General features: G+C 40.9%; 1 protein-coding gene across 2 annotated transcripts in view; it reads right to left on the bottom strand.

Moving 5' to 3' along the window:
- The window catches only part of PDE3A (phosphodiesterase 3A), a 330,465-nt gene that overhangs the window by 260,339 nt on the left and 59,520 nt on the right, over positions 1–10,606 (bottom strand). The gene's annotated exons all lie outside the window — the stretch shown is intronic.

Below are 10,606 nucleotides of genomic sequence, written 5' to 3'. Positions count from 1 at the left end.
TGAGAAATGTTCAGGATACAGTGGTTCCATCAAGACAGTTTTTTCCACCATGCCCATAGGAGGCCTCTCTGCTCTTGTACCCATTCTGCCATGTCTGACAATGTTACAAAGCTCTTTGGGGGTGACAGATAAATGCCCAAAGGCCATGCCACCGCATTACTCCAAAGCACTCAGCTCCACCCCTGTGAGCCAGCAAAACGAGTTTCCCCATTTAGGTGCCCAGAGGCACCCTACGCGACAAGCCAGCTTCCTACCCAAACACCCTCAGTTTTACTTGCTCAGTGGACTGAGAAGTCCACAGCTCAATCTCATATGCTGGATCCTGGTTCTGCTGCTCCTCTGGCATCAAAGTGGACCAAGGAGATTCAATGTGCAGGGATCTTGGGGTCCAAAGGACATGCAGAAAATGTCTATGGGCAGCTCGAGAAGACAAATTCATATATGATAACGAAATGTGCAAAAACCTAAGAGTTAGAAAACCAGAAAGGAAGAACATGCCTGCCATATCTCGAACAGAAAGAACTCCAGAAGAAAACATCATGCGTTGAGTTGCACTCTTAAAGGCCTCTGTGGTAAAATATGGAATGCTGGAGGAAATATCAGAAGGAGATTGAAAGAAGACACAGACACTGGCCCCAAACAACTGTTTGACATTCCACCAATTCAGGAAGTAGCCAAAGTCAATGGGAACGGAGTAAGAAGTCCAAGCTGCAATGACAGCCGAAAAAGGAAGATCCAGGAATGGATGGAAACACCAACTGAAATGTTTCAAAACGGGATGAAGCACTAGAATCACTCACATGACTGTGTGAAGAAATTCTAAAGATAGCTACGTGTACAACTGACTGGAAGTGATCCATATTTGTACCCCTTCCCAAGAGAGTTTACCCCAAAGAATCCACAAATTATATAACAATATCATTAATATCACATACAAGTAAAATTTTGCTAACGATCACCTAACAACAGGTGCAGCAATCCATTGACAGGGAGCTTCCAGAGGTTCAGGCTGGATTCAGAAGAGGACATGGAACAAGGGATATTATTGCTGTTGCCAGATGGATCTTGGCTGAAAGCAGAGAATTACCAAAAAATCTTTACTTGTGTTTTATTAAAACATAAAATATTTAAAAATAAAAAGCATTTAATTGTGTGGATCATAACAAGGAATCGCCTTGAGAAAAATGGAAGTTCCAGGACACTTGATTGTGCTCATGTGGAACTTGCCCATGAACCAAGAGGCAGTGATGAAAACAAGAGAATATTGGTTTGAAAATGAAGAAAGTTGTGCATCAGGGTTGTATCCTCTCACTATATTTATTCAATCTGTATGCTGTGCAAATATCAGGAAAGATGGATTACATGAAGAAGAATGTGGCATCAGGATTGGAGGAAGGTTTATTAATAACCTAAAAGATGCAGATGGCACAACCATGCTTGCTGAAAGTGAGGAGGTCTTGAAGTACTTGCTGAAGAAGATTAAGGAGTCAAGCCTTCAGGAGGTCTTACAACTAAATGCAAAGAAGGCTCAAAATCCTAAAATCCTCACAGTTGAACCAATCGGTAAATCATGATAAATGGAGAGAAAGTTGAAGTTATCAAGGGTTTCATTTTACTTGCATCCACAATCAAGAGTTTCAAGAGCTCAAGCAATGCACTGCATTGGGTCAATCCGCTGCACAAGACTTCTTTAAAACGTTGAAAAGTAAACAGGTCACTGAAAACTAAGGTGTGCCTGGCCCAAGCAATGGTATTTACAATTGCTTCATGTGCATGTCAAAGGGAGATGGAAGACCAAGGAAGAATCGATGCATGTGGATTGTGGTATAGGCAAAGAATGCTCACAGTACCATGAACTGTCAAAAGGCCAAACACATATATCTTGGAAAGATAGCTAGGATATTCCTTAGAGGTAGGAACAATAAGATTTCATCTCATGTACTTTGGACATACTGTCGGGAGAGATCAGTCCCTGGGGACTGACCCCTGCTTAGCCATGCAGAGGGGCAGTGAAAAAGAGGAAGGTGCTTGACAAGATGGATTGAAGAGTCTCCGAAACACAGAGCTCAAACGTAAGAACAATTGTGAGAATGGCACAGGACCTGGCACTGTTGATATGAGTCATAACCAACTTCATGGCACCTAACTACAACAGCATGGAGAAAATTAGTTCTATGCCAATGGGTATGACCATAAACAACTGACAGAAGATATCATTGTTCTAATGATATTAGTACAGGGCATGGGAAGTTCAAGCTATAGCAATACTCAATCTATTGCTCCCTTTATCATAGCAAGTGCAAGTTGTCCACTCACCTAGGTCATGCTTAGACATAGGGCGACTACTGCATAACCCATTCCTATGACACCATGCACTGGGTGGGAATCAATCACAAGATATGGAACCCTTGGATATGTTGATAGCTTCTTAGAAGTTTTTGATGCATTTAAAAATATATGAGAGGATGTGTTAATTACATAAAATAATGCACATAAATTTTCACAGAAGAAATCCAGAGTGATACAAAAAGGGTAGCCAGTAATTGTGAAAAATCAGAAATAAAGGAATTTTTATTCATTTTATCTTATATTATTTAGTAGTTCATCTTATCTGGACTGTTTAGGCACCTAGAAATCAAATGCCTTGATCAAGTCATTTGGTGTGTGTTTAAGTCTTCATCTTGGAAATACCTTATCCATATTCTGTTCCCAAAATAATAGAACAGACCTTTACTAAAGATTAAATGCTCACCTCTTCCTCCAAAGCAACCCGTATCTGCCTTCATCCTGGAAACAGTTGCTAGGATTTAAGCAACAGAACCCTCTCCAAAATAATATATAAACATTGTACATGGAAGAAAAAATACACAGATTTTTGAAAATAGCTAATAAACTGTATTGACAAGAGTTAAAGTAAATCACACTACCACCTGTGGACATCTAGTAATTATGCTTTTTGTCTCTTTGATTTTCTTGAAAGTGGATATTGTTCCACTAAAATGTAAATTGTTAGAGGCTAGTAAATTATCTATGCATTCCTGATTAGCATGTATACCGAGCCACGCCCGGAGCTGCAGAGTAGGTTCTGCCGCATGGTGAGCTCTGTGAATGTGGAACTAAACTCAACAAGGTTGGCCTAGCTGTCACCTTCATAGAAGCAGCCTACCAGCTCCTTTTTCCGCAGCCCCAGGGGGTGGTTTCAACCCACCAGTCCTTTGATAAGTGGTCTTGTGCAAACAGACTGCACCATCCAGAGACCTGATTATCTTAGGGAACTAACTCAAACATAGAGAACTCTCATCAGCTCTTGAACAAAGGACTTGAAAACTTTAAGAAGATTCATATCATTGATTTCTAAGCAGCCATTTAGAAGAGGTCGCTGTTTGCATCACTTTTTATCTATCTTGTACCAAGCACTGGTGTGGGACTTCATCTGATCTGTAATGCTCATCAAAATTTGCAGTAAGAAAATTATAACTCCTTGATACATGAAGAAACCAGGGCTATGCTCCAATATCACAATACTAGCAACTAGAAGAGCCACAACCACGTCCACTTCTGTTATTACTCCAGCACCCCCACAGAAACCACATTCTGGCCACACTACCATTTAGGCCTGAGCATTATAAATGTGCAACATTGACACTACTGATAATGATATTTCTCTTCATAAGCTTTGAAATTTTTGTTTTACAGACTTTTTATGATGGAAAGAATCCATTTCAAACTTGCTTTACTACTGCACACAAGATGACCTGATCACCTGCCCTGGGGGTGGCGGGGTGGGAGTGGGGGCAGCACTAATCGCAGTGCTAACAACCCTGGGCAGTGATCATGACTCAGCTGCTGATCTTATGATTCAGAGCAAGTCTCCAAACTCTTCTGTGATGAACATCTCTTATTTACAATTCACACCTATGGTCGTCCATAAATGTTTGCTGCTTTGTTTCGATTTATATATGCTTAACACTTACACCATAGCACTCTCATGAATGGAGCTGGGATCATCAATCCGCATCCCAATATTAGATTGAATCTTCTGTCGCATGGCTAGCAGAGTTGGAAAATGATGGATCATCTTTCTTTGTGAAAACTTGGACAGGTGAATAACGTGCACATGCACTGCATTATGCAAAATTAAAAAGGAAAAGGAAATTGCTACTAAGGCCATACTTTATAGAAGATAATTCTTATTCCATTAGGTCAGAAAATATATCTTTGATTATATTTTCAAACTGCATATAGTGGTTGGATTTTCAAAGTGCAGATAAAGATTGGTTAAAAGTTTAAGAGAATGATTTGCTTCTCCTCTATTAGGGGCAGATTTGTGGGGATCAAATTTTAAAAGATTATCTTGGCTACAAAAATTATAAATGCTTATGCTTTTCCAAAGGTTAATTATTATAATGAGCATTGAAAAACAATGTGCCAAACCATATATGTTCTCAGTTATAAACCTATTTAAGTTGGAGAATCACCTTAAGGGAGGTTCTCCTAAGCACACTGCTCTTTAAAATGCCTTTGTAGAAATGTGTTTATTTGAGAAAGCAACCCTAGCAAACCGTTAAATGCCATATGCTACAAGTCATGGAAAAGGGTTTGACTACAGTTCACATAAAACTGAGAACTCCAAGGACGGCTGTTCTGAAAATGTACACAAATGAATTTTAAGAATATTTGGGGGCATTTCGGAGTTCAAGCCTACAACTATAAGGCTAAAAACAGCAGATGTTGGCATTTGGGGGCTGGGCAGATGCCAAAATAACATAAGGAACTAGCATTTAGGATATATGGAACATGGATTTGATAATTCAATATTTAAAACAAAGTCAGAAATTGAAATAAAGATTAAAAACCAACTACCACCATTGCTGTTAGTTGCCAACGAGTCCACTCCAACCCATGTATGTGACCCCGTATGTGTGACCCCATGTGTGACCCCGTGTGTGTGACTCCGTGTGTGTGACCCTGTGTGTGTGACCTCATGTGTGTGTGACCCTGTGTGTGTGACCCCGTGTGTGTGACCCCATGTGTGTGACCCATTGTGTGACCCCGTGGTGTTAAGGAGAATCATCACAAAGCTTTTCCACGACTATGATCTTTCAGAAGTGGATCACAAGGCCTTTCTTAAGAGGTGCCTCTCATTACTAGGTTCAAACCAAGCCCCTTTTAGCTACTAAGTAGAGTACTTATTTGCTTAGGGCATCTAGGAATTACTAAACATCAAGGTAGTTGCTATTGCTGCTAGAGGTTACCCAGTTTATGTGAACCCACAATGACTCATGTGACGAATTAGAACTGCCACAAAGGGTCTCCTGTACACAAGGAGATCGTCAGGTCTGCCTCTCATGGAGCAACTGGTTAGGCTCAAAGGGCCAGCCTTTCAGGTGACAGCTTAATGCTTAACCATTATGCCAGCTGGAATCCTCCGTAGCATCAATACCAGCCTGACCAAGTTAAACTTGCCCTATCTATTGGACAAATCTAAATACTGTATATACACGCGCACATAAGCCGTGTTTTTCAGTCCATTTTTTATTCAGTTTTTATAGTGAAATTAGGTGCCTCGGCTGAAATTCGGGTTGGCTTATACTCCAGTATATATGGTATATCTACGTTCTCTGTTATAAGCTCTAATATCTAATACTGTAGGTGCTCAAATAGTTCATACAGTGATACTGAACTTCTTACTGGGAAATGGGTACATTATATGGACATTACTTAGGATCTTTATCCTATGCTATAGGGTCAGCTCACTAAGCCTCAAAGACACATGGTGAAACAGCCCAAAATTAGCCATTCAAAGAAATAAACTGAAAGTCAAACCCATAGATGCTACTTTTCTGGTCTGTATTCACTGAGGACAATATTAAGTAAATTATTTTCTATACCATCAACTACCACCGTTTTCCTTGAATGTCCTAATGGAAACCCCGTGCAGCAGGATTGCAACGAGAGGAAAAGAAAGGAAGCATTTTGTAACACACGATGCCGTTTGGATTTGTCATCGGACACAAGTCCTAGATACAAATTTGGCCTAACAATCTTTTCAAATGAGACTATGTTGAAATTAGTTTTAAAAATATTGTTATTAAACTGCCCTTTGGATGGAACTCATGCAATTATTTTTTTTATGAAAAGATCATTTTGGGGGGACACTTACAACTCTTGTTACAATCCATACATTGACTGAATCAGGCATGTTTGTACATTTGTTCTCTCCATTCTTTTCTAGACATTTACCTTCTCTTGAGCCCTTGGTATCAGCTCTTTTTCCCCCTCCCTCCCCTTCTACCCTCATGCCCCCCTTGATATATTATGACTTGTTATTATTTTCATATCTTACACCGACCGCTATCACCCTTCCAACAGGTCTTCTGTTGTCCTTCCCCCTGGAGAGGGTGTGTGGTTATGTGTCAATCATTGTGGTCGATTCACCCATTCTCCCTTCCTCTCTGCCCACCTTGCCCCTTCTGGTATCACTATTCCCACCCCTATTTCTAGATTCCGTGTATCATGAGCCCCCATCTCTTATCTATTCCCATGTAAACATGCTCTGGTCTAGTTTGAATTGAGAAGCAGCACTGGCGTCATGATAGTGGGGGCTGAGGAAACTTCAAGGACCAGAGGAATATTGTGTGTTTCATAGGTGCTTTACTGCACCCTCGTTGGCTCACTCCTTTCTCGTGGCCCCTCTGTGGAGAATTGTTCCACTGTCTACAGATGGGCTTTGGGTGTCTGCTCTGCCCGACCCTCCTCATTCTTGACAATATGTTTTTGTTTGTTTGTTATGTGTCTTCTGATGCCTATTACCCGGTCCTTATGACTCCTCATGATCGCACCAGAGGTGTGCTTCTTCCATGTGGGCTTGTTGCTTCTCTGCTGAATAGCAGCTTGTGTAACTTCAAGCCTTTAAGACCCCAGATGCTATATCTTTTTACAGCTGGGCACCATCTGCTTTCTTCACCACTTTTGCTTATACACACATTTTGTCTTTAGCAATTGTGTCAGGAGGGTGAGCATCTCAGAATGCTGATTTGTTAGAACAAAGTGTCCTTGTATTCAGGGAGAGTATCAGCTGAGGCCCAAAGTCCATCCACTACCTCAGTGTATTGCCACAATACCTCTATATTTGTGGATTAATGCATTTTCGTCTGTACACACCTATGTTCATACCTCTATCCATTGCTCTTGCTTCCTAGGTCCTTCCTCTCCTTCCTTTTACCTTCCTCCTGCGCCACCATCACTTCCCCCCTATTTCCACCTCTTACTACTTCCTCTTAGCTAGTTTCAGTTTCTCCAACACCCTCAGGATCTCTCTCTCCATGTCGTTGACTCTAATTCCCTAGTTGTTCCCCTGTCTGTGGCACTTCCTGCTCACAGCACCCTTCCCACGCCACCCTCAACCGCCTCAAGTCCCCCAGGACCACTGGTCCACTGCTTTCTCCTCGGGCAATTCATTTTAAAGTAGGATTCTAAAGGAAACAGTTTAGTCTGAACCTTTGGATAAATGGCAGCATCATTACTTTTACATACATCCAGCCCCATGCATTATAACATCAAGCAAATAAAAATGCCATGATACTTATAGTTTGTAATTCATGAACATATCAAGAATATCTTCCTTCTGTCTTCTCATTTATGAGGTTAGGTCAAAAAAATTTACTGCAAATCACAGAAGCCTTTAATAAACTATCAAAAGTTGAAGCTATTGGTTTTTGGACATATCTCCCATTTAAGTCAGTGGTTCTCAACCTTCCTAATGCCATGACCCTTTAATCCAGTTCCTCATATTATGGTGACCCAAACCATAAAATTATTTTCATTGCTACTTCATAACTATAACTTTTCTACTGTTATAAGTGTAATGTAAATATCGGATATGCAGGATATATTAGGTGACCCCTGTGAAAGGGGTCTCGACCCACAGGTTGAGAACCACTGATTGAAGTCAACACCATGCTAAAGGTGGTGTTTACATCTCTTTAACCCTTCCCTGAGTCATTCTGTATTCTTCAATCTACTCCACATAAACCTAGCAGTTCCAGCATCCTTGATGGACTGAAATAGTCCTCTTCTTGTATATTTAACTTGAGAGCGCAAACGGCAGTGTAAAGGGGCAAGATCGGGGATCTAGACTGAATGGGAGAACAGAAGACTTGTAGGGCCGCCCTTGCTACTCTTGACAAATAACCAGGTGCACTGTTAGGTTGGGAAACAAATCTCAATCAATTTCCTGGCTTTTTTCTCACCAGTGAAATTATCGATTTTCTCAAATTTTTACATAGTAAGTCCTAACGGTAACACTGTGTCCTTCAAGAAAATCCATCAAGAAAAGCCCCTTTGGAATCTCAAAATCAGTCAACAAAACTTTCTCAGCCGAATTCTCTGTCTTAAATGTAATTGGTCTAGAAAATTCCCTCAGAAGTCACTGTTTAATTGGATCTTTTTTTGAAGGCACCCTAAGAAGTCTAAGCCATATATATTACTGAGAGAACTTGTCTACAGCCATCCATTGGTCACAGAAACACGTTCAAACACATATTGTTTAGAATAAAACTCTGCCTGTTAGAACTGGATCCTTAGTAGCAATACTCCTTGATTTAACCTCTTATCTGTGTCCTTTGGGGGTGTGTGTGTGTGTGTGTGTGTGTGCATAAAATTATCAAGTTCATAATATGAGGGGTTACCCCCCCACCCTGTGTTAGCTTGGGTAGATAGAGAAGCACATTCATAGACACTCATGTGTATAATAAAGAGGTTTCTATATAAGAGCAATTACATATTGAGAAAACATCCCAGCCCAGTCCACATCAAGCCCACAAGTCCAATATTAGTCAGTATGTCTGATACCAATCGATAAAGTCCTCTTCAGACTCACAAAATACATGCAATGATGCTAAATGCAGAAGGATTACAGACCACTGGGTTGGAAGTCTTATGGATCCAGTGGCATTGTAAGCATCTCAGTGCTGGCAGTGGTCTCTACATGGCTTCTCCGGCTCCAGAGGTCTGGTTGCATAAGGGTAGGTCCATGTGGCTTCTCCAGCTCTCAGTGCATAGCAGCATGTGTCTTGTCCATAGAGCATCTCTCAGGGAGCGAGCAGAGAGAAAGTGTCTCCCAACTCTAAGGAGGAAATCTAGGAATTTCCAGAATTCTCAGATGAAGGCCATGCCCACACAGAAGCCTCATTGGCTATGATCCCGTTGACAAACTAGACTCCACCCTTCACTCTTTATCCTCTTAAGTCCCCAATTGACACTAGATTATGCAACTACCACACCCCACACAATGAAAAAACTCTTCTGGGCAAAGCTTTGGTAGTAGGCATTTTTCCTGCTAGGCGGGCATCTAGCAACTTGCTATGAATTAGAGCAGTGGTGTAGCCTGGGAAAGTTCTCTCTGGTCACAGTGAATTTTTTCATGAAGGCAGTTTTACTCAAACCAAACCTCATTTTTCTATCATGGCCGATTTTAGAGAACAGCATGCAGCTGTGAAATTTTGTTTCCTGCTCTGGAAAAATGCTACAGAAACTGTTGTGATGTTGAGCCAAGCTTACAAGCACAGCAGTAAGGGTCAAAACACAAGTGTACAAGTGGTTTGCTCATTTCAAAAATGGAGAAATGTCAATTGATGCAAAACCCATTCTGGATGTCCGTCAACTACCTGAACAGAGAAATATGTTGACAAAATTCCAATCCATGTGCTCACACCCGACGATTGCCACTGAAGAAATGAGGGAATAATCTGGACTATCTTCAGAGAGTTTGAACAGAAGATGTCTGAATGAGAAGGGTCACTGGGAAAGTTATGCCTCAGGTTCTGACTGAGCAGTCAAGGGACACATGCTGTGTTTGAAAAGAACAGCCCGAAGTGACTGAGACTTGTTCTCCCAATGTCATTACTGGTGACTAGACATGGTGCTATTCTTTCAGCTCCAAAATCAAACATCAATCAAGCCAGTGGAAGATGTCATTGTCACCATGCTACAATAAAGGCTCATCAAGTGAAATCAAAGATGAAGATTATGCTTTTTTTTATGTGAGGGGAATAGTGCATTTGGAGTTCATTCCACCAGGACACACTGTTAATCAAGCTTTCGATTTAGAGGTTCTGAAAAGTTTGCATAACAGTGTGCAACAAAAAAGGCAGATGGGGTCTGGTTTTGTGGCAGATGGGGTCTGGTTTTGCCACCACGACAATGCACCTACTCACACAGCCACCCAGTGTACCAGTTTTGGCAAAAATATGCCTCTCTTGCCTCGTGCATCTTACTCACCTGACCTTGCTCCATGGGAATTTTTTTTGTTTCCAAGAATGAAGAGGGATATGAAAGGACAGAAATTTGAGGGCTTGGAAGAGGTGAAGAAAAAAACAGGGAGGTGCTGTCAGCCATCCAAACAGATGAATTTGAAAAATTTTTCCAAGAATGAAGATGCAGATTTGACAAATGCATTAAGTGTAATAGAGAGTACTTTGAAGGTGATAAGATTGTTTGGTTAAAAAAATTTTTTTTTAAATACATGCCTTTGAAAAGAAATCTGTTTTTTATGGGTACCCCCTCATATTGTTCTTTCAAATAAATTATATCAGGTTGCTAAAAT

The sequence above is a fragment of the Echinops telfairi genome, unplaced genomic scaffold (genome assembly GCF_000313985.2).
Source record: "Echinops telfairi isolate 266 unplaced genomic scaffold, ASM31398v2 ScPeMD7_21;HRSCAF=78, whole genome shotgun sequence".
Taxonomy (NCBI): domain Eukaryota; kingdom Metazoa; phylum Chordata; class Mammalia; order Afrosoricida; family Tenrecidae; genus Echinops; species Echinops telfairi.
Note: the sequence above shows the minus strand (reverse complement) of the source record. Positions and strands in the feature narration are given on the sequence as shown.